This window comes from Haliotis rufescens, unplaced genomic scaffold (genome assembly GCF_023055435.1).
Source record: "Haliotis rufescens isolate VD_foot unplaced genomic scaffold, xgHalRufe1.0.p SCAF_16, whole genome shotgun sequence".
Taxonomy (NCBI): domain Eukaryota; kingdom Metazoa; phylum Mollusca; class Gastropoda; order Lepetellida; family Haliotidae; genus Haliotis; species Haliotis rufescens.
This window is the reverse complement of record NW_025963846.1, coordinates 19,079,486-19,105,271: the sequence shown is the minus strand read 5'-3', so window position 1 is coordinate 19,105,271 and position 25,786 is coordinate 19,079,486. Positions and strand designations below refer to the sequence as shown.

General features: G+C 39.4%; 1 protein-coding gene and 1 long non-coding RNA gene across 3 annotated transcripts in view; both read right to left on the bottom strand.

The window, feature by feature from the left end:
* LOC124121658 (general transcription factor 3C polypeptide 1-like) overlaps positions 1-25,786 on the bottom strand; it is a 293,316-nt gene that overhangs the window by 163,933 nt on the left and 103,597 nt on the right. The window lies entirely within an intron of this gene.
* The window catches only part of LOC124121693, a 176,546-nt gene that overhangs the window by 106,386 nt on the left and 44,374 nt on the right, over positions 1-25,786 (bottom strand). The window contains exon 2 of the long non-coding RNA XR_007221598.1: positions 21,450-21,490. This is a non-coding gene — a long non-coding RNA (uncharacterized LOC124121693). The remainder of the gene's footprint in view (positions 1-21,449; positions 21,491-25,786) is intronic.

Below are 25,786 nucleotides of genomic sequence, written 5' to 3'. Positions count from 1 at the left end.
GTCATTCTGACGCTTGACTCCCACTCTGTCAGTAAGCGGCTGGTAAATCAGGAGATGTAGACTTTGTATCCTTATCAAGGTGTCACAATGATATACTCAACAAGGAATTTGACAGTAGCAATTTTGTCCTCTAGTATGTCTTTTGTCCAGGCTCACGCAAGACAGGCATGAATAGGACACTGGGGACCCATTCTCTCACTGAACTTATGAACTCGCTTGAAATGGGCAGTCCATCTCAGACAGTTAATGAGAAAAATAAGTTTTACTTAGTCCCTCTCCAAGACCCAAGAGAATGAATTTAAAGAAATGAATTCAACTCAAGTCTAGAATTATTTGGCAAGTCTAGATTGTTTGGGGCTCCATTTGGACTATATTATTTTTATAGTGCGATGCCAGCCAAAACAGGAATTTGAGGCGATGACGTAATAAAGATATTCAAAGGAATTATATATCTCCTGGGTTGTGTAATCATGATGACTACAAGGAACCAGGTGACATTGAGAATTACTGTCTAGAAATAGTGACTGCATGCAGTCGTATCTTGCAAAGCCTCGTTAACATCTGTGGACATAAATGTCACACGGTATTTGGGAACAATATGATAGATAAATACAGTCCTAGTTTTTATACCCTTGTTAAACATATATGTGGGAAGTCCCACGATAAGACAGACTAATTTGGTTAGTGCAAGGAGTTTATAAAAAAAAATTATGTTAGTTTTTATGTGTATTGTTGACAACTTATTACTGATGTTAGAAGATATAAATGGTCCTAGTGATGTGATAGGTCTGTCCAGGTATATCTGAGGTGAAAAGGGGTTTAACATTGTATTCAAGATCATTGCAAATAAATAGCGATATGCAGGTATGCGTGCATTTGTCTGCTTGTACTAGTCTGGACTAATGCCAGTATTATAGTGCAAGCCCACTGAGATACCATGCCACAGTTTAACATGGACACCCCACTCAGACACAGTATTCTCCGAGCCGACCAGTCCTTGTTTCAGCCCCTTAATGCCGAGGTCAGATAGGGTAAAGAGAAGTGCGCTGTTTTTACATCTTTTGGTTTGATGCAGCCAGGGATCAAAGCTCCATCCTTCCACTCTCGGGGCAGGCGTTCTATCCACTAGACCACGGAGCTGGTCCTGTCCAGCTACAGGAAACAAAAAACCATTGCCCCAAATAATTATATACAGTTCAGTCGACATTGAGCTAGTTTATGATGACTTTAAAACACATCCATGCTGCTATATCTCATGCTAAACGAGTAAATCATGAACCATGTTGTGCTGACTTCTCAACAAGCAATTTTTCCTGTTACTATACATTCTCTCAATTTCGTTTCGTAACTGCTGATGTAATGTATAATAGCACTGTTATATCCCGGTGTGTATATTAGCAACATTACTCAAAATTTGTAGGTGTTTTATAGTGCAAGGTCTAGCTCGTACTGTCTCTGTTATTAGTATGTCGTTTTCGTCTGTACTGTAAGCAACATTTGTAAATTAATAGCACTTTATGTCCCGGTTCTTATATTTTCAACACCACTTACAAGTTTCGTGGGTTCATTATATTGCAAGGTCTAGCTCGTACCTTCTCTTTTATTTTTGTTGTAGTTTTTGTCCATACTGTAAATGACAGGAAGTGGCTGCTTGTATCATGTCCAACATCTATATGCGCATGCGCACCACTGTCATGCGCATGCACAAGTCTTTCCTTTGTTCTGCTGCTTTGTTCTCGGACCTTCTCATATTAATTTCAAGCACTTCAAAATTAAAGCTCATGCTGTTCGTTACAATTCATGTAATTAATAACTTATTATCATGGCCTTAACATCCTTCCATGAACCTACTGAGGATAACCTTACCTGCATTCCAATAGTAGATTATTACTACAGAATTAAACTTTTACAAATGCTATTCAAATTTGGATAAAACACATAGCCTACTGTGATTTTCTCCTCCTGTAGCTCAGGGTGCCGTTGTACAAAGCGATCTTAGCGCTAAGGTGATCGTAACTCCCATAACTTAGCATAGACTTACGACAGTCGTAGCGCTAAGGTTGTTTTGTACAACAGCACCCAGGATGCAATGCTCAGTGGGTCCCAATGCTTGGGCACATTTAAGCTCAAATGTCTATGTATATTTTCTAAGGTGCTTTTTGATGTAACCAAATACACTCGAGATATTTCTATATCTGCATGCGTCATGCATTTGTATTTAGTTGCATCAAACCTACACAGGCATGATTGAAGCTCAATCATGTAGCACCTCACTTTAAGGTGAGAATTCCCAAAATACCAAAATGATTTATGTATTTCATGTAATAAATTTATGTATCTGTCCCTGTGTTTGTTGGTCATCATAAATTGAGCACAAGTCATATCTTGGGCAGTAGTAGGACCTGCGAATCTGAGGAAAAAATAGCCAGTAGTACACCTTTCTACGACGTTCAACCGACGTTAAAAGATGGAACTTGCTGTTACCATGACTGTCATTCAGGGGGAAAAGGGGCTAAAACAAGACACACACACACACACACACACACACACACACACACACACACACACACACACACACACACCACACACCACACACACCACACACACACACACACGTCGCTGTTTAAGTGCAGTAATCGTTAAACCCCATTTCACTTCACCTCACCTCAACTCTATCAACTAGACCACAGAGCTGACTAAAACTTTGATCAGGTAGTTTCCATGAAAAACTTGTGTCACAATTCCCTCATGCCATGGCTATGAGCTATATATGTTTATTAAATGTCACGATGTAGCTGTCATTTTGCTAACATGGGCATAAACTGTTCAGTCACACGCAAACCTAAGCAAGAAATGTTCAAACCAGTCAGTGCGTTACTCAGGTGAGATGTTCATTCTTAACATATTGTCCAGTTATAATCATCTCTTACGAAATCAATTCAACCTCTGCTCTCCATGCGGTCGTAATTTGGTGCTGTGAGTAGTGCCGGGAGATTGCATGCCATCACAGCCAATATTTTTTATGGTATCTACAGTCACAACACCAACCTCCTAAACCACAACAAGAGATTACCCAGCGGCGACCTGGCAGTCAATTTCGTATTCATGAAATGGAACAGGGATTTTTCTTTTCTTTTCCTAAAAAGAAGATGTTCTTTAATCAAGGATGATGTTTGAAGAACTGATTATCTAATGGTTTCCTCAATCTTTTTCTGAAAATTACAATCCGAGTATTGATAATGAGAAATCTGAGAACAAGATAAAGGGATACTTTCTACAGCTAATTACTACAATGGAATTGTTTTAATGTCAGCAAATATTAATTTCAAAACATGAAATGTCAGGCTCCTGATAATGTGTGAAAAGAGAAAATGTTTTTATATGTGTGATATGAGCGAGTGAGTGAGTGAGTGAGTGAGTTGGGTTTAACACCGCTTTTAACAGTATTCCAGTTATACCACGGCGTGTCAGCTTAATGTGGGAGGAAAGCCCGAAGTGATGCAGGTCTCAGACGTTTACCACTTCGTTGAAACCCACGAGCATGGGTATGGTTCTGACAAACCTAGAAACATATCTGGGCCGAACCATGATTCGAACCCACAATCATAGGTTTCTGGCATGGCCAAGGGACGCAACTCTGCACAGCGAATCGCGGCGCCTTAGACGACTTGGCCACCCGTGCCCCCATGTGTGATATGATGTTTTCAAGAATAGAATAAATGTTTCAAGCTTGATTACATAACTATTTGACTCTTCCCCAAATAATTTTACATTGGCAATGGTTCTGTTGAAACAAACTCTAAATTTTTAACTGTAAAATGTGTCTTGGTTCTTTGGTATAAAACAAATCAAGAGCAATAAAGTGATCTGCGATACCATATGCATTAATTTAATTTTTTACAATATCAAGGTTCTCGGCCGTCATACCGTTTCAGACGGCCATGTTTATCGCAATTACTTGCGCTATAACCAGGGCTGTAGCATCAGACAGAAAATGTAAATACTCAGATGATGGCTTGTTTTTAAGAGAAAGTTATCTTTTATGAGCGAATGAGAAATCTTACAGTTGTTCATGTGATTACAGAGAAAACTATGACTGTTCCTCAAGCGTCCAAAAACCCATAACACAGGGATACAATACAAGATCATTCAATATTTACAAAACAGTGCATTTCAAAGGAAGTAGAGCCAGACATAGACACGACAGCTCTACTTCCCTTTGGCTATACTGCAAGATTACATTAAGGTCATGTGATGGTCAAAACAGACTCAAAATACACCGATGCATGAATAAATGGTGGAGAAGGCAATCAATATGAGACTGTGAGAAACGATTTGCAGAATGAGCAGAAACAAATTATGCCAGATTGATACCGCATATCAAAACTTCACAATGATTCAAGCCTAAATGTGGGAACAAAGGTCCAAAATGACATTCTAAATATAGCTGCCATATTAAAATTGGAAGCAGATTCCAATTCAGTAAACAACTTCTGATATGACTTCATCTGACTTCATTATTCCAGAAGGCATGGGTGGCTCAGGTGTCTAAGCACTGCAATTCACTGTGCACAGTTGATTTCCTTGGACACTCCACAAACATAAGATTGTGAGTTTGAATCCTGGTTTGCCCCAATTATGTCCCTAGGTTTTTCAGCACCACACCTGTGCTCATGGGTTTCACTGATGTGGTAAACATCTGAGACCTGCATCACTCTGAGCATTCCTTCCACAGTAAACTGACACGATAGATAGACTGGATATATAACTGGAATACTGTTCAATGCAGCATTAAACGTAGCTCACTTACTGACTCATTACACCAAGGAGATGGTACAGTTATGATGACAATGTAAGGCAACTAACTACCGCTTTCCCTAACAACATCCAGTTCAGGTGAGCTAAGCTGCTGCACAAGTCATGAGTTTTCACTCTGGGAAGGGCAGCTACAGATTACTCAGTCGGACTGATCCTGGGACTCTGTTGTCATAATGGGTCATGTCAGACTGATCCTGGGACTCTGTTGTCATTATGGGTGATGTCAGACTGATCCCAGGACTCTGTTGTCATAATGGGTCATGTCAGACTGATCCTGGGACTATGTTGTCATAATGGGTCATGTCAGACTGATCCTGGGACTCTGTTGTCATAATGGGTCATGTCAGACTGATCCTGGGACTCTGTTGTCATAATGGGTCATGTCAGACTGATCCTGGGACTCTGTTGTCATAGGGTCATGTCAGACTGATCCTGGGACTCTGTTGTCATTATGGGTCATGTCAGACTGATCCTGGGACTCTGTTGTCATAATGGGTCATGTCAGACTGATCCTTGGACTCTGTTGTCATAGGGCCACGTCAGACTGATCCTGGGACTCTGTTGTCATTATGGGTCATGTCAGACTGTTCCTGGGACTCTGTTGTCATAATGGGTCATGTCAGACTGATCCTGGGACTCTGTTGTCATTATGGGTCATGTCAGACTGATCCTGGGACTCTGTTGTCATAGGGTCATGTCAGACTGATCCTGGGACTCTGTTGTCATAATGGGTCATGTCAGACTGATCCTGGGACTCTGTTGTCATAGGGCCACGTCAGACTGATCCTGGGACTCTGTTGTCATTATGGGTCATGTCAGACTGATCTTGGGACTCTGTTGTCATAATGGGTCATGTCAGACTGATCCTGGGACTCTGTTGTCAATGGGTCATGTCAGACTGATCCCGGGATTCTGTTGTCATAATGGGTCATGTCAGACTGATCCCGGGACTCTGTTGTCATAATGGGTCATGTCAGACTGATCCTGGGATGTCACAATGATAAGTATAATACCTACGTAAATACATCTAAGTTCACTTGAAAAAAACACCTGGAAGAATTAGGTTATTGCTATAAAAAACATGGGGGGGGTGAGTGAGTGAGTGAGTGAGTGAGTGAGTGAGTGAGTGAGTGAGTGAGTGATCGAGTGAGTGAGTGAGTGAGTGAGTGAGTGAGTGAGTGAGTGAGTGAGTTTTATACCGCTTTTAGTTATATTCCTGCAATATCGTGCAATATCGTGCGTGTGTGTGTGTGAGGGGGGGGGGGGGGGGGCATAAGAAATGTTCTTACACATATACACAATTTGGGAATGAGTAAACACACTGACAACAATGCTACCCCACAGCCCCTAAAAAACTAGATGGTCAAGAATCAACAACACATTGCAGCCTGGCGGCAGACTCAAGAAAGTTGACCAGGAAATGAACCTGTTCTCTGGTTTGTCACAGCTAACAAATCTTTCATATCCCTACCAAGATTCTCTGAAAGCACAGATCTTGTTTGCATGGATTAATCAATAGTTGTCATTAGTAGTTCTACACTAATTGGGATGCTTCCCAGTGGAAAGATGGCATACTCCGTGTAATGTGTACAAAAGCTCAATGGCCATATGCATCGTAAACCTAAACATAAACAATGAGTTTCCAAAGTAAACAGAAATGACACAAGGCCATAATGTACAACTGTCTTAATTTACTTCAAATAGAATTTTGTAGTGTGCCAGCCTTCCCTGTTGCCCAAGGTGGATGCACCAGAGGCAGGGGGTATCCTTGACCTTAAAAGAATCTCTTGGACACAGCTGACATCGGTCATCGGTCAAGTAGCAATGCATGGCGACGAGTGAATGAGTTACTGAATACTGTTTGATGTAGCAGTGAGTAATAATGCAGTGATATCGCAGCAGTCTGCGAATCAATTAATTCAACCTGGGACATGCGAACCAGAGGTTGACAATTTGAGAAACCATCCATGCCATCACAATGGAACAATGAGATGATATTCACAAGGCCACACACTGTTACTATCTGATCTTCACAGGGTCCTGGGGACCTATTTTGCTCACCATCACCACAAGGAAATAGGCGTTGTGTACAAGGAGAGAGATCCATGGTGATCCCTGGTAAGAATGTAGGACCGAGCAATCTGTGCTTGTTGTATGAAGCGGATCCATAACTAGCAGATCCTGCACAGCTAAGACCATGGTCTACTCATGTCCCCACTGAACAAGGCAAGCAATCACCATATGAGTAACATGGGATGAAATGAAGACTTACTGGAAGTCAACTTAAAGGGGAAGTGTACACGCAAAAATCACTTTCTTTTTTTTCTAAACAAAACGCAATTTTAGAATTAATTAGTATCTGTGTTTGAAAATATACACTCATTTTTTTCACAGGGAAAGTAGGAAGCTCACAATAGTGTGAAAATGATATGCCGTTATGAGGCCTTCGTTTTTCGAGCTAAACAGGCCTGAGTTATCCCCCTTAGATTATGACGTAATTGGTGCCAATTCAACTGGGTCCCTGTCTATTCTCAACGCAAAAGATATCAAGTACCAGTTTGCGGTAAAACAACATGGCCTACGACACACTCCGGCGCAGTGGTGACTCAGCATAACACTATGCTGGCTGGCATCTGAGACGCTAGAATCACACACCTAGACCTACACCACGTGAAGCGGCTCTAACAAAGCATGATGACGTCATAATGTTTATCAATTGGCACCAATGACGTCATATTGCAAGGGGCATAAGCCATGGTGTTTTTGTTGTGGAAATAGAACACTTGGTAAATGTGAAAAATATAAATCGTTTAAATGCGAAAAATATGTTAATTAATTGTGATATTTTTATATTTTTGTCTATGACACTTCTAGGTTAACACTTTTAATGTGGAAAAAGTACAAGAAAAATAGGTTAATTTCCGTGTGAACTTGCCCTTTAAATAAATATGCTATTTGTTGATGCTGTCATCCAAAATGGCTATGAGTGCTGGTAGCTGGAAGCGGAAATGTGGAGTAGTCTAATGGTAAGAGTGTTAGCTTACACTGAAGACACACGTTCAATCCCCACACCGATTCCTTGTGACTGAAGCTAGTCTTGGTGTTTTGTTTGTTTGTTGTTTAACACCGCACTCAGCAATATTCCAGCTATATGATTCGTAAATAATCGAGTCTGGACCAGACAATCCAGTCACTGACATTGTGAGCATCGATCTACGCAGTTGGGATACGATGACATGCACCACATCACCAAGCCTGACCACCTGATCCTGTTTAATTAAGTCTCCTGGTTCAACAAGCTGGGTTGCTGAAGACAGTGATCGACATTGTGAGCAACGATCTACGCAATTGGGATACGATGACATGCACCACATCAGCAAGCCTGACAACCTGATCCTGTTTAACTAAGTCTCCTGGTTCGACAAGCTGGGTTGCTGAAGACAGTGATCGATATTGTGAGCATCGATCCATGTGACAGGGTTTGATGACATGCTATCAGACAAGTTACAGAGCCTGAAATCCATCTGGTCATCTCTTACGACCAGCAAGGTCGCCACAGGCTGTATCAATAAGTATAACCATTACAATCAGTGAGTGAGTTGGGTTTAACGCCGCTTTTAACAGTATTCAAGTTATATCAGGGCGTGTCAGCTTCAGGTGGGAGGAAAGCCCGAAGTGATGCAGGTCTCAGATGCTTACCACTTCGGTGAAACCCACGAACAGGGGTATGGTGCTGACAAACCTAGAAACATAATTGGGGCGGACCGGGATTCAAACCCACAATCATAGGTTTCTAGCGTGCCCAATGGACGCAACTCTGCACTGCGAATCGCGGCGCCTTATACGACTGGGCCACCCAGGCCCCCTATAACCATTACAAACATAAGCATCGGTTGCTGCAGATCAATTCCAGCAGACAGATCTTTATGGATCCCAGTCTTGGTCCCCACCGGCTAATATTTGAATGCACTCAGTGTCCCTAGAAATCATCAACTTTTAAAGAGATAATGAAAATGATTTACATGAAAATGATGATGATCAATATCTACAAATTCAAGGCAAAAAGTTTATGAAAGTTTAAAAGTCCCCCAAATAGTGAAAATTAACTCTACACTTCAACCCTACAATCAATAAATTACACAAGCACCACCACAACACTCATCTGATATACACAAGCTGGTGTACCGGGGGTATAGATGGTAGGAATTACTGAGATTAATTACTGCAACATATGCAGGCTGATCCCTGAAGATGAAACCCACGCCAAACTAGGGCAATATTCATGACAAATCGTATTTCTGGTGTAATTGATAGGACTTCAGAAAAGGTTAACCCCTTACAAATATAACCTGAGATTGGACCCCTGACATCAATTGACCAGGACACAGTGTTGCTAAATGCCACCATTATCCAATATTCTGTCATGTCAGTGCAACTCCCACGTGTTTGGGGGTTACAAAGTTCCCGAGTGAGGAAGGAGAATGGCCACGGACTTAGCCATCAATGTATTTGACACGGCATGATCAATCACCCAACAGTTTACTTACACTCGGTGACGTAAATGAACCACGACTGAAACCACTTTGGGATATCCTTTAATTGTGCACCTTGGACAGAGCATCCCTGCCTGCAGAAGTACAGGAACAGTTACTGTCCATTATATAGCATCTGGGGGTGTTACTGATTTGAAAGTTTAGCATCAATACATGGTGTCAGAAGTACCATGATAAATCGATTTATAACAAACTCAGTTATTCTGTATTAGTATAGATATAAAATCCTATCTGGACTCCAATAAATCAACTTAATGCTCAATATGAACTGGGCTGATACATTAAATGTTTAAAATTAAATTTCTGCCTTCTTAATATCTTACTACACCATGAAAATCTTAAACGTTTCTATGGCAGTGAATTATTTATCTAGTATCGATATTCAATAATTTGTATCGATATAGTATCCACATTAAATATTTTTCAATATTGTGAATCATGTGTACAACGACATCCCCAACAGATGAGGATTTACCAGGTCAGTTGTTCATGCTGAAGGACCACTGTTTCTTAAATGTTTAAAATTAAATTTCTGCCTTCTTAATATCTTACTACACCATGAAAATCTTAAACGTTTCTATGGCAGTGAATTATTTATCTAGTATCGATATTCAATAATTTGTATCGATATAGTATCAACATTAAATATTTTTCAATATTGGGAATCATGTGTACAATGACATTCCCAACAGATGAGGATTTACCAGGTCAGTTGTTCATGCTGAAGGACCACTGTTTCTTCTACAAAAGCAAGGAATCAAGTCTTCAAATAGATACATTACAAATTGATTTTTTAAAAGAAAATTTAAAAAAATAATCATAATAACATTAAATAGTGTTAGGAAAACATCCCCTGACCTAATCATTGAATAGGTTTGAATGCAACATATTGAGAAGGAATATGTCTTATCACGGAAGTCAATTAAGACACCGTTACAGATTTCAATATACACATAACAATAGTATAGAAAACTGAAAACATAAATGTAATAAAGCCTCTTTTGGTGTTATGGTGGACAATTTAAACAGTTACTTTCAATATCAATCAACTTTGAAGGTTTCTATGACAATTGTTTTGAACAATTTAACAGATTTCTTAAGAATTTTGTAAGGGTATTTTAGCTTTTATTTATGACTTCAATTTGTTAATCATAAGGCCTGCATATTTATTTTTTATCATATTCCAGATTTGTGTAAATCAGGGTCTAAGGTCAATTAAACACATTAATTAAAAGAAAGACATGTATAATGAAACACCGCCAACATCTTCTTGTACTAATTCTTGATGTCTAACTTAATTACACACATACATGTGCTCCGACATTGCACAGGGGACACACAGAGCTGGAATATGTAAAAGGCTAATCACTGTATCGATGTCTCTCTTTTACTGATTGACCATCCTCCAAGTGTCTGGAGCAACTCATCAATTCATGAGATCAAGTTTCCCACCATTAATCAAACATTTGTGTCCTCAAAGATTGCAGACTAATGGCCCTGAGACATGCCTTGAGTGAATTTGTTTCCCTGGACTTGGATGGACAACATGCATCTATACAGTGTCGTACTACACTTCGACAAGGGTGTGACGCATGTCTTGACTCCCACAACTGGAGTTTGAAAATAACCCAAATGTTTACGAGGTCACTAGGCTCAGTGCCATGACTGAGAGTCTTGCAGTTAATGGTTATACAATGTCTCTGTTTCACATAGGACCCTAATCAAAACATTGAGACCTACACACAAAACTGATGACCTGTGAAGATCCAGGTTAGAATAGGTCCTCAGCAACCCATGCTTGTCATAAAAGGCGATTATGCTTGTAGTAAGAGGCGACTAACGGGATTGGTCAGTCAGGCTCGCTGATTTGGTTGTTGCATGTCATCGTATCCCAATTGCTTGGATCATTGCTTATGATGTCTATCCCTGGATTGTTTAGTCCTGACTTGATTATTTACAGACTGCTTAGTGTGGCGTTAAACAACAAACAAACAAACAAAAGCAAAATTGATGTCTACAGCACAGCAACACCCACCCACCCCACCACGCCCCCTTTCCCCCTTTAAAGGTATGCATAACTGGAAACTGATGTCAACAGTCCCCTTCTAAAGGTATGCATGAATGGCAATTGATGTCGTCCATCAAGCTTAATGGTTATGCATAACTGGAAACTGATGTCAACAGTCCCCTTCTAAAGGTATGCATGAATGGCAATTGATGTCGTCCATCAAGCTTAATGGTTATGCATGAATGGAAACTGATGTCAACAGTCCCCTTCTAAAGGTATGCATGAATGGCAATTGATGTCTCCCATCAAGCTTAATGGTTATGCATGAATGGAAATTGATATCCAACAGCAGCCCGTTTAATGTAGTCATGACTGGAAATTGATGCCCGCAGGCCCTCCTTAAGTTATGCATGAATAGAAACTGATGTCAACAGTCCCATTCTCTAGGTATGCATGAATGGAACTTGTCTACAGCCTTCCTATAGAGGTATCCATGAATCAAAATTGATGTCTACCCTCCTACACACCCTATCCTGGAATTTCTGAAAAACTTGTTCATGTTTTCAAATACTCATTCAGACCAAATGGATAATGAACACAGACTTATCTGAGTCTTAAAATGATTATAGAGCACACCACCTTGACAACAATCAGATTATAACAGTGAATTTTAGAACCATTCAACTTTAAATGTTCATGAATTCTACTTTTAGAATATCAATAATGTGCTATTCTGAAATGCCATTTAGGCTGAAATATGTTCTTATTTGGGACTTGAACATTAGTTGTTCACATTTATCATTAAAATATAAAGATAAATGTCATAAATTTCAAAAACAAAACAAGAAATTTAAGATAAGCTTTGAAAGTTCTTGTAAGCACATCCTCGCTTTGGCTATGAAATGTGGCCACAGATCATCATCAAGCATAACCAGGTTCTAGATGCTGGTCTGATCATCAAGTAGCACAACCAGGTTCTAGATGCCGGTCAGATCATCATCAAGCATAACCAGGTTCTAGATGCAGATCTGATCATCAAGAAGTATAACCAGGTTCTAGATGCCGGTCTGATCATCATCAACCATAACCAGGTTCTAGATGCCGGTCTGATCATCAAGTAGCACAACCAGGTTCTAGATGCCGGTCAGATCATCATCAAGCATAACCAGGTTCTAGATGCCGGTCTGATCATCAAGTAGCATAACCAGGTTCTAGATGCCGGTCAGATCATCATCAAGCATAACCAGGTTCTAGATGCCGGTCAGATCATCATCAAGCACAACCAGGTTCTAGATGCCGGTCTGATCATCAAGTAGCATAACCAGGTTCTAGATGCCGGTCAGATCATCATCAAGCATAACCAGGTTCTAGATGCCGGTCAGATCATCATCAAGCATAACCAGGTTCTAGATGCTGGTCTGATCATCAAGTAGCATAACCAGGTTCTAGATGCCGGTCAGATCATCATCAAGCATAACCAGGTTCTAGATGCCGGTCTGATCATCATCAAGAATAACCAGGTTCTAGATGCCGGTCTGATCATCATCAAGCACAACCAGGTTCTAGATGCCAGTCTGATCATCAAGTAGCACAACCAGGTTCTAGATGCCGGTCTGATCATCATCAAGAATAACCAGGTTCTAGATGCCGGTCTGATCATCATCAAGAATAACCAGGTTCTAGATGCCGGTCTGATCATCATCAAGCACAACCAGGTTCTAGATGCTGGTCTGATCATCATCAAGCACGATCAGGTTCTAGATGCAGATCTGATCATCATCAAGCATAATCAGGTTCTAGATGCTGATCTGATCATCAAGTAGCATAACCAGGTTCTAGATGCCGGTCAGATCATCATCAAGCATAACCAGGTTCTAGATGCCGGTCTGATCATCATCAACCATAACCAGGTTCTAGATGCCGGTCTGATCATCATCAACCATAACCAGGTTCTAGATGCCGGTCTGATCATCAAGTAGCACAACCAGGTTCTAGATGCCGGTCAGATCATCATCAAGCATAACCAGGTTCTAGATGCCGGTCTGATCATCAAGTAGCATAACCAGGTTCTAGATGCCGGTCAGATCATCATCAAGCATAACCAGGTTCTAGATGCCGGTCAGATCATCATCAAGCACAACCAGGTTCTAGATGCCGGTCTGATCATCAAGTAGCATAACCAGGTTCTAGATGCCGGTCAGATCATCATCAAGCATAACCAGGTTCTAGATGCCGGTCAGATCATCATCAAGCATAACCAGGTTCTAGATGCTGGTCTGATCATCAAGTAGCATAACCAGGTTCTAGATGCCGGTCAGATCATCATCAAGCATAACCAGGTTCTAGATGCCGGTCTGATCATCATCAAGAATAACCAGGTTCTAGATGCCGGTCTGATCATCATCAAGCACAACCAGGTTCTAGATGCCAGTCTGATCATCAAGTAGCACAACCAGGTTCTAGATGCCGGTCTGATCATCATCAAGAATAACCAGGTTCTAGATGCCGGTCTGATCATCATCAAGAATAACCAGGTTCTAGATGCCGGTCTGATCATCATCAAGCACAACCAGGTTCTAGATGCTGGTCTGATCATCATCAAGCACGATCAGGTTCTAGATGCAGATCTGATCATCATCAAGCATAATCAGGTTCTAGATGCTGATCTGATCATCAAGTAGCATAACCAGGTTCTAGATGCCGGTCAGATCATCATCAAGCATAATCAGGTTCTAGATGCCGGTCAGATCATCATCAAGCACGATCAGGTTCTAGATGCAGATCTGATCATCATCAAGCATAATCAGGTTCTAGATGCTGGTCTGATCATCAAGTAGCACAACCAGGTTCTAGATTCTGATCTGATCGTCAAGAAGCATCACTTTACTGCCTCCTTTCGTCTGATGTCATAGTAATTCACCAAATTCTCAATTTGTACCAATATTGGCGTGTCAAGTCTAATGTAAGAAACCATAAGGTACTTCACTCGACAGACGCAACCCACAAGGCGATCAATAGGACCAAGAATGAAATTCCCATCCTTTACCTGTCATAACACAAACCTAAACTGCCAATCACAGGTTTCAAGGATCTAATTAACTCCCAATGTACCATGAATCTATTCATGACATTCAGAAATCCAATGTATTTGTCTGCATTGCTGACAGCTAGGACATGTGAATTTCATAAAGAATTAGATTGAAAGTCTGCTAAATGGCATAAGTTTTGGCGATCAGCTTTAACCTGCTCTCATCATCACTGACATGTCTTATCACAAATAAGAGTCTTGTTATATTGAATCCATAAAACTGCATCACATATTCAGTTTTTCTGTCCTCTTGGAATTTTGGAGCATTATACTACTCTGTATGACAAATCTGCATGACTGTAAAAAAATCCTTTCCTCTTTATATCTAAATATCTAATGTATTTTTGAAAATACTGAGATAATTAGTTCAACTTGAATGCCATCAATCAAACTAGTCTCATCAGAGTAAATATTTTTTCAATATGGTTAAGGTATTTTTCCAAGCAAAAAATACCTTTCACACTGATTATTCATGATACATGTATTTTCAAATCAGATAATCATTTAGCTCAGTGAGCTCTATGGGAATTTAAATTATTCAAACATCAAACAAGCATAAAATACAGCTTTTGACAACTGTTTGACCAACGTTTTAATCTTACATGATGACAGTCATCATTCTTATATTTCCATTTTGAGATTGAGAAAACATTGATTTATCCAAATTTAAACCAAAATTCTCATAAATAAAAGGCTGTTAAAATGGTTGTCTGACATTTCTGGATATATTTTCTACTAATGAGTAAATCCCATCAACCTGCATGGTAACCTTTGTCGTTTCCCACCAGTAATGTAATCTCGTATCAGGCAACTATTTCCCAGACATGATCACAAATTGATCTGACATTCATAAACTAACTTCCCTGTACAGCTTCCTCTCAGACAAGTCTTGTAATTAACACCCCTCATCACGTCTTATACAATGGTATGACGCCTGACATTCATTGCAACACAAACACTCATTGCAACATCAACACACACTGATGAGACGCTAAAACTTCTTCCCATCTTACAACGTAAATGATAACTTGTCTGAACCAACCGAAATGTCACTCATGAAAATAGAACATGACATACCTTGTTTGACCAAGACAATGAAACAGAGGACATGGATGTTATATTGAAATCAGTGATGTCACCGGAAGCAATGATTCGATGTCCATAGTCGGATCTGGCACAGTAATTACTTGAACAGACAATGATCACAGTAAGAAGTCTTAACTTGGGTGCCAAAGAGCCATCATTCCTATGATTACGATTTCCAAATCTCGTCACAAGGTTTACTGGTTAAGGTAGCTATATCTCTGTGCTGCCCCTTAAAAAACGATTTGATACTGACTTGGGGCAACTCAGAGCAACGGGCTGTTCCATAGTGTTATCCTAATAGATCCCCGGTTCGGGACATACCGCACTAACAGCCCTGCCATAAGGTACATGAATCAGAATCCCACAAAAACTGCAACGCGATTTGCATTATGAAACCCTTGCCTCCAAATATATGGAGTTATATTTCAGATATGGCAACTTTCTATGTACTAGTCGGGTTGGAATCATTAAGAGAGTACAGAATTTGGGTCGTCATTGCTAGATAAAAAATCTTTACCGGCTGGTTTCCAACTCAATAAGTCGATATATTGTTGCACAATCTAAAACATAAATTCTTGTATTTGACGGCCAGTGTTTAAGGAAGTGAATCATTTTGCATTTGTTGTTAGATCACGACGCATGCACTTTAGTCAAGCATATTAAGTGCGATGCAGATTTAGATCGTGGATCTGTTTGGAAAACACAATGGGACAGTCCGTAGTTCTGTGTAGGCACAAGTCAACATCAAAATCGTACGTGAGTGAGTGAGTGAGTGAGCATGGTTTTACGCCACTTTTAGCAATATTTCAGCAATATCACGGCCGGGGACACCAGAAATGGGTTTCACACATTGTACCCATGTTGGGAATCGAACCCGGGTAGGTTCAAATATATCATATAATTTAAGAAATTCAGACAATATTGGGATTCCATATACTAGATTAAAACACTCAACGTGTTCTTTTATTCCATCAACTGTAAGGTTATGGAACACTATTCCTGCAGCAGGTAGAAATTGTACATCTACATCCCAATTCAAGACATACATACAAAAAGAGCAAGTCATTGCACCTCCATATTTTTCCTATGGTGTTAGAAAGTTGAATATTTATCATACTCGATTAAGATACATGAAAAGCCAGTTAAATTATGATTTATACAGAATAGAGGTAAAATGTGATCCAATATGTCAATGTGGTGATCCATGTGAAAACGCATATCATTATTTATTAAAGTGTCCATTGTACGTCCACCAAAGAAAAACTATGTTAATAATAATTCGGGACATTTTACAGAACGCCGTGAACAAAAATGCTAAATTAGATTTAAATTTGATGTTAAACGGAAATGAATGTTTGTCCATTATCGAAAATCAACACATCTTTAAAGCAGTGCAAATGTTTATAAGTCATACAAAGAGATTTGGGTAACACTTTAATGTACATATACTAGTCTCTCTTTTGTACATTTCTTGTTATCTTTAAACTCATCTTCTTTTCTGTTTTCCTTGTATATGATTTACTGTACAAGCTTTGTAAATACCATGGAGAGGGAGTCCTAAGTTGGATAACTTGTTCCCAATCCATTTCAATCTGAATAAAATATGTTTAAATCAATCGAACCCGGGTCTTCGGCGTGACGAGCGAACGCTTTAACCACTAGGCTACCCGACCGCCCCCGTTTATATGGGAAGCACAGACACATCAGTCATGTGTTTACTACGTCCAATAACTACAATCACAAAAATCACTGCGTAGGTGACTTGTTTCTGCTGCAAAAAATCAGTCGACCATTAGTAAAAATACTGGTTCTCATTAACAAACGAACATGAACCAATCGGAATAATTATGGGCAATGGAATGTTTCAATTGATAATCGAAACTGGTATTCTCTGGCGTTGGTGTTTTATATTAGAAAGAATAATACCTAATATATACTGACACACAATGAAAATACATCAACAACTTGAAGAAAACGATTGCAGCAGTAAATATTTACTCGCATGACAAGAATGATGACAGTGTGACAAAATGACTAATGAATCAACAACATTGTTTCAGTAGGTCTTCAAAAGTGTATACTGACAGATCAGATTATGTTTTGTATTGATAAATCACCATTCTGTAAGTACAGTAGCACATGGTCCTCACAAAACATGGATACGACAATTACTGTCCATTAAAACGAGCTATTTCAAAAGTGTGGACTGCTACCGGTATACTAAATATTTTCATAGCAATTGACATGAGTAAACAAATTCTGAATTACGAATTACCCGGTACACAGAACCAAAAATACTAGTTTCCAAAACCTTGCAAAGGTAAGTCAAATCATTTAGGACAACAAACAAACACTAACTGTTCGATTGATACATGTCATAAAATTTGAGCTAGAAGACAAAGTGTTCTTTGAACGATTTGAATCAAACATGCTTACTAAGAACTGTCATTTTTCCCAAGCCTAGTCCACCATTTTTAGATGTGACAGTGAGGTTATTGCAGATACCAAGACCAGTAACTCTGGGCATGGAAGAACCTCTTCCATGTCAAACATACATGGGCCGTTCTGAGACTCAACTAGAAGGATTTAATTGTGAAATCTTTTGTGGACATTACATAATGTCAAAGAGGTATATCCACCAATACTTTTGTCAATTGTTTTGCTGTGGCAAGTCAGAAAAATAAGCAGGTGTATCGGGACTTTTGAAAACTGACAAACTTGAGGAACGTGCTGTGATCACGAACAATTATGCAAATCCTACGTTAGGCTTAGAACTCATAAGTCAACCCTCGTAACATCCCACAATTCACACCAAAGGTCATACATCTTCGGAAGAAGAAATACTTAGTGGCTGGCCACAGATCAGACCTTACTGTAATTTGTCAACTACGCTGTTGATTAGAGAACACATTAGAAAAGTCCCATCAGAAGTGTCTAGACCGATTGAGCAGCCATGTCACATGCTTAAGTGTTTAAAACTGCTACAAGACTTCTCAAGTGCCGCTGTCCTTCATGTCAGAGGGGAAGCATTGGAAAGTTAAACAAAGCTTGCAGACCTGATTAATGGTAATGTCACATCAAGGCCTCTAAAGTGCTCTGCAAATTCCTGTCAGGTTTGTAGTTAATGGTTCATGTAGAAGTTTCAATGACAGGTTGTCTATGTCAGTTGTCACCTTAAAAATGACAATTGATGTTCCTTCAATCAAAGCTGGTGCGCAAGAAAACACTTGGGTCTTGTTACTCATTATTATATATCGGCAAAATACTTAAAATCAGATTACAAGCCAAACAAGTCATTATAACATTAAATCTGTGAAAATTCAAATTCCAGGTATTGTAAATCCTACTTTGTATGTTAGAGTGAGTGAGTATGGTTTAACGCCGCTTTTAGCAATATTCCAGCAATATCACGGCGGGGGACATCAGAAATGGGCTTCACACATTGTACCCATGTCGGGAATTGAACCCGGGTCTTCGGCGTGACAAGCGAACGCTTTAACCACTAGGCTACCCGACCGCCCCCTTTGTATGTTAGAGCCATTGGCTATTGGGGCTATTTTCACTTTTTCAATTGTATTGCAATAGTACCCAACACACTACTGCAATTGTATTGCAATAGTTATCACTGAAACTTTGAGGCCTGATTTAAGAAATACATGATGAGTGAGAGTTGTTTATCATACAATATAACACTGCAGGGAAAATAGACCTTGAGGTGAGCAGGTGGGTCAAGTTGGGGATTTCCCACATATTCTCACAATCCTCACGTCAATCATGAGGGCCCCGTTCCACAAAGCGATCTTAGCACTAAGGTGATCGTAAGTCCCATACTTTAACATAGGTTTACGATCATCGTAGCACTAAGATCGCTTTGAGGAACGGGGCCCTGTACATTTTCTCCTAATACCAATTGTCATATCTCTCTCACTTTTGGATGTGATCATTCGGCCACTGTGTATATCTGCGTACTCCAGTTACATCTATGGGGAACAACTTACGAGACACTTCGCTCTAAAAAATAATGTCGTCTAATATATGACATTTCCAGAAATGATGTCATGATAGATCAATGTTTGATCATGAAATAATTTTTTAATTTGATGTTTACACGATATACGGCTTTTCCATTGGACGAGAGGTCGGTCACATGACCGCGAAATTGACGTTCATAAGTGTATGAATGACACAATTTGACGTTCATACGTTCTTCACGAGACCGTGTTCTTGAAAGGACGTAAACACTGACGGACTACTTCCACATTCCTGGGGAAACCCCTGGGAATTCCCTAGCACGAAAACATACATAAGCATTATTTCTGATCATTTAGAACCTTTAATCTTGGTCTCAGCATTTCAGTATACATTGAGAAACGTAATAGAGCTTGACTGCATGATTGTTCACGAATTTCCTCGCCACGATCTGTTTCTAGGCTGACAGTGACTGTCTCCAGCAATCTACAAATTTACCTTGGGGTCTGTTTGACGCATCTTTAATCACCTTTCAATAATTGGTCAGTTGATCAATGATGACTAACACATGTAACCGCCACAGGTTCATTAACAACTTCGGAAATCCTCCTGTCACGTTTAACGTGTCGGCCATTTTGACGTCTTGTACTTGATGTAAATGTATTACGACGCGCTGTCATTGTGACTGACTTACTGAGGTAGTTCCGACGTTCATACAGTTTGGCCCTCACTCTATGAAGGTTCATACTCCAATGAACTCACACAAAGTTAAGGTCAATTCTTAAATAAACCATGCTTCGTTCATCATTGTTCTTTGTGATTTATCGTGTAGCTATCTTATATGAATATATAAATCAATGTATTAGATATGAAAAAATATATTGCCAACAATGTCAAAGTCAGCTATTTTGCTGTTTCTACTTAAACCAAAGGGACGTTACTCTAATCTAAAGTTGTAATCCTTGCTAATCAAAACACAGCTGGTTTGAATTCAACTGTAAAAACTGAGTTTATTTAAGAATAATGTCTGTTTTATTTATAACTAACTGAGACCATTGAAGCTACCACTTTGTTACGCATCCCATTGACAATACTATGGGCATTTTTAAATTCTTATCAATACAGTACAATCGCAGGGGAAACAATTGCAATACATCAAATACAGTTCGATGTGTGTTTACATTCCTCCATAATTGGCACTGTTTAAATAGTAATGTTACGGCTAAAATAAGTTCATGAAAGCTGGGCACACTTAGATATCATAGTTTGGAACTACAATACCTCGTTACAATGTGATACCACACATAACCATGACAAACACATGGAAACACCTGGATGAGGAAGTGAACAGGCCTAATGCACAGTACAATTAATTCACAAACTATATATGGGTATTCAGAAAAATGGTGTTATCAATCTAAATGAAAAGGAAGCTGCTGATTATCTTGCCTTGGTTTTATTTGTTTTGTTTGGTTATTTATTTGATGTTTAACGCCTGACTCAGGAATATTCAAGCTATATGACAGCGGTCAATAAATAATCGAGTCTGGAACAGACAATCCAGTGATTGACATCATGAGAATCGAACTGCCCAGTTGGGATACACTGACACGCATCAACCAAGTCAGGGAGCCTGACCACCTGATCCCGTTAGTTGCCTCTTTCTGAAGACCTATTTTAACCCGGGTATTTAGTGGTATATGCCTTGGTGAAATGACATTCCCCGACTTCAATGATGGATCAAGGTATAATTATAGTTGGCACAATATAGTACCAAAAGACACACCTTAACATCTTCAAGAGTGCCCCTTGGCAGACTTGAAAAAAATAGGTTTCTGTCTGTGAACCCTAATAGATGATTAATAATTATATACAATATATTACAATCACTAAAATATATCTGTCAATAGTAAATAAATATACTCACCACACATGATGCAAAGGGTGAAAGTCTTTCAATTATCTTATCTGAAAATGAAAACCAGGTCTCATGAATCTTTGATAGACATGAGATGTCTTGAGATACAAAATGTCAACACCAGAGAATAACTACCGTATTCGATGAATTAATTGCCCAGGGCGCTTTCAAAATTAGAAATAGGGGGCTCTTATCAGAATATTATTTTGGTGGAAAAAAAACAGAGTTGAAAGATAAATTTCGTGGTTTATGGTGACAGCCTGAAATGTTTATGTACGACAGATATATTTTTCCAGAATTTAATTGCTCATAACTAAAGGTGCATATAACACACGAGTGTGCATATACACGAATAAATAAGTCTTGTGTACATTGATCAATTGGAAGGGGTGCTAATTAGGATTGTTTACTAGCCAATATATCAGCAAATATCGCCGTGGGCGCTTATTAGAGCGGGGCGCTTATTACGTCGAATACGGTAGTCTCGATTATCCAACGAAACGATTCCATTGGGCATTAAAAGCCTGTTTGAGAAAAGGGTAAGCATGTCCTGCCCTACCAGTAGCACCCTCCACTTACAAAATTTGCATTAAAAATAACAATCTTGGAAGGAAGATCCAGAGACAACTACAATGGATATTCCTTAACCTTTGTGGCTGAGGAATACATCTGGTGTGTCTTTGACAACAAAATGTTGATCAGATATTTGACATCGTCAGTCTTCACTTCCATGTGTACATCCTCTGAACTTGTCTATGAATAGCCTGATTAACAGCAAAAACAATGCCACTGCTGCCTGAATGTGTGGTAATGAGAAGTCAAGGTGATGTTTGATTGGGGTTCACGGTTGTCATTTGTGTTTCGAGTTGATTAGGCAACAAACAAACAGTTAACTTTTTAAGCAAACTGTGAGAGGCAGGTACTACCGACAGGGCGGGACATGCTCACACTTTTAGCGAACAAAAGAATTTCATGTTAATGATGATGTTGTTGAGAAAACATAATAAAAAACAAAACAAACATTGTTTCGGTTCATGTAACATGAACATTTAGCATAAACGCCACATGCTTCGCGGAAAATCAGATCGTGACATCCATTTCATGTGCAGAAAATGAATGCTGACACGTGATGCATTGCAATCGGTAGTGCAGGCTTTTCGTTCGTTGGAGCAAGACACACTTTACGGTCATTAACCAATATTCGTGGTCTTTATAGGAACTGGTTGTCATTGGACCAATATTCTTGGTCTTGGTATAAACTAGATGGGACAATATTCGTGGCCCTTAGAAACATAAAGTGTGTACTTGCTCCTATAGTCAATTATTCATTCCTGCATTCGTGGTCATGGACCTTGCATAGTTTCTTTATTTTTTCATTATGTCATAAAAAGAGAATAACGTTTAGTTCCCCACATGTCATAAAAAGAGAATCATGTTTAGTTCTCCACATGTCATAAAAAGAGAATCATGTTTAGTTCTCCACATGTCATAGGAAGAGAATAATGTTTAGTTCCCCATTAATTGAATAATTTCCAGTGGAGTAGAAAAGACGAAAGGTAGACACTTGAACGTCGCCTTCCAGTGTGCAACAGATAAAGTTACGTTACAGAAAGGAGAATGGAGACAGGTGAAATAACTCGAAGTAGTTCTCACTGAATATCATAATTTTTGCCTTGTGCTGTTTGGCTGGTTAGTACCAGTTTGCGTGAGAGTCCAAGTTTATATTTTCCTGTGTTTAACACAAACATTTTGCAGAATATACAGCTCTGTAGAAGGGGGTGCATGTAATACAGACATCAAGTTTTCCCTTTCTTTCCAAAGTGAAACATTACGTTTAGAACATTTGCGTGAGGTTGATCATGATAGAAGAGATTGCCCCCATCTCCCATGTGACTGACACACACTAACTTTTTTTAAATATGAACAAAGGCATCAGTCTGACAAAGTCCAATTCTGTGTTTCTCAGAGTGAGGGTGTCAATATACTTTTTTGTAGATCAGTGGGGGAGGGGCATGACCATCCTCATGTTCCATGGCCAAAAGCAAGGGGATGTCATATGAACGCATCGTCAACAGTTATTAAGATGATGTCATCCATTGTTCATGATGTCACAAACACTTTCATGTAATATCGTGCCAATACGACTCACTGAGCTGATGTTGCACATCAAGATCACAAATCACATTTTTCTAAATTTCTAGAAAAAAACCACCATGGGTAAAAGTAATAAGCATAACCAACTCAAATTGCTGAAAGTCTCTCTCCAAGGCATGGGACTTATACAATTAATTCACTTGGGGCACATAGTCCACAGTTCCTCATTGCCAGAAGTTTACTCTCTAATTCGACAATCTCAGTTAATAAATTACGAGCAACATTAGTACTTCAGTCCATGGTTACTCCAGTCCCTGGTTACTTCAGTCCATGGTAACTTCAGTGCCTGGTTACTTCAGTCCCTGGTTACTTCAGTCCCTGGTTACTTCAGTGCCTGGTTACTTCAGTCCCTGGTAACTTCAGTCCGTGGTAACTTCAGTGCCTGGTAACTTCAGTGCCTGGTTACTTCAGTCCCTGGTAACTTCAGTGCCTGGTTACTTCAGTCCCTGGTTACTTCAGTCCCTGGTTAGTTCAGTCCCTGGTAACTTCAGTCCCTGGTAACTTCAGTGCCTGGTAACTTCAGTGCCTGGTTACTTTAGTCCCTGGTAACTTCAGTCCCTGGTAACTTCAGTCCCTGGTTACTTCAGTCCCTGGTAACTTTAGTGCCTGGTTACTTCAGTCCCTGGTATCTTCAGTGCCTGGTAACTTCAGTCCATGGTAATTTCAGTGCCTGGTAACTTCAGTCCCTGGTAACTTCAGTGCCTGGTAACTTCAGTCCATGGTAATTTCAGTGCCTGGTAACTTCAGTCCCTGGTAACTTCAGTCCCTGGTTACTTCAGTCCCTGGTAACTTCAGTCCCTGGTAACTTCAGTGCCTGGTAACTTCAGTCCCTGGTTACTTCAGTCCCTGGTAACTTCAGTCCCTGGTAACTTCAGTGCCTGGTAACTTCAGTCCACGGTAACTTCAGTACATGGTAACTTTAGGTGTTTTGAAACAATTGAGTTTGGTTCTTTTCTGAGATTGAAAAACTTTAGCAAATCTCTGGAGTTTTTGAGAATCCACATGATATTAATTCCTCTTGTCTCATATACTTTCCGTGTATATAAAGAAAGAAGTCCTTCCTTGAATGTATTATGCTTTATGGTTAATCTTTGAGACAGAGATTTGGTGGTACATGTGCTGAACCCAGCAATATACCTCTTTGTAAGGATTTTTATGGAGCCTTCGATTCCAGGACAAAATAAGAATGCATGTGTCTTTTGGTTTTAGAGTCAAGTCAAAAGTAGAAAGTACTGAGTAAGGATAATAATTTATTGATGAACAACTTCTTTATTACAATTTGTTGTTCATCCATAAATTCTTATCCTTACTTAGTACTCCAACTTCTTAATGCCTATCAAAGAAGTTAGATAGTACTGGTGCTTGGTTTTGGCAGATTTCTTCCTAAGCTAACATACTGACCTTATATGTGGCATTATTTCATATGTCACTATATACACCAAGTTTAGTGATGCATCTTTAGTGCCACTTTGACATTAACCTTTTTCTTTCAGAACTATGGACATCAAAGCAATTGATTAGTCATGTGTGTCACTTAACAAGGGGACCCTTTAAGCTTCAAGCACTCACTTCAAAAGGAACCATGATATAATGTGTGAATCATGTCTGAGGACGTACAAATCTAAATATGGCCTATCAAAAGAATTCACTGTCATAAGTACCGTATTTGACGTAATAAGCGCCCACGGCGATATTTGCTAATATATTGGCTAGTGAACAATCCCAATTAGCACCCCTACCGATTGATCAAGGTACACAATACCTATTTTTTCATGTATAATACCCACTCGTGTGTAATATGCACCTTCAATTATGGGAAATTAATTAAATTCTGGAAAAATATATCTGTCGTATATAAACATTTCAGGCTGTCAGCATAAACCATGAAACTTATCTTTTATCTGTTTTTTTCACCCAAACAATATTCTAATAAGAGTCCCCTATTTCTAATTTTGAGAGCGCCCTGGGCGCTTATTACGGTGAATAGGGTAATAGCAATGAAAAATGGCTTCCATCATTCCTAGAAGGATAAATATCCTCAACATGGACTCATTTTTGTTTTATCGTCAATTTGAAAGGTCAAATGACATCAAAAGTAAAGTCAAAATATCAAACTCTAGTGTTGAATATAAATACCGGGGTACTATAACGTTAATATGATATATGTTAGATTTAGTTCAAATTTATAAATA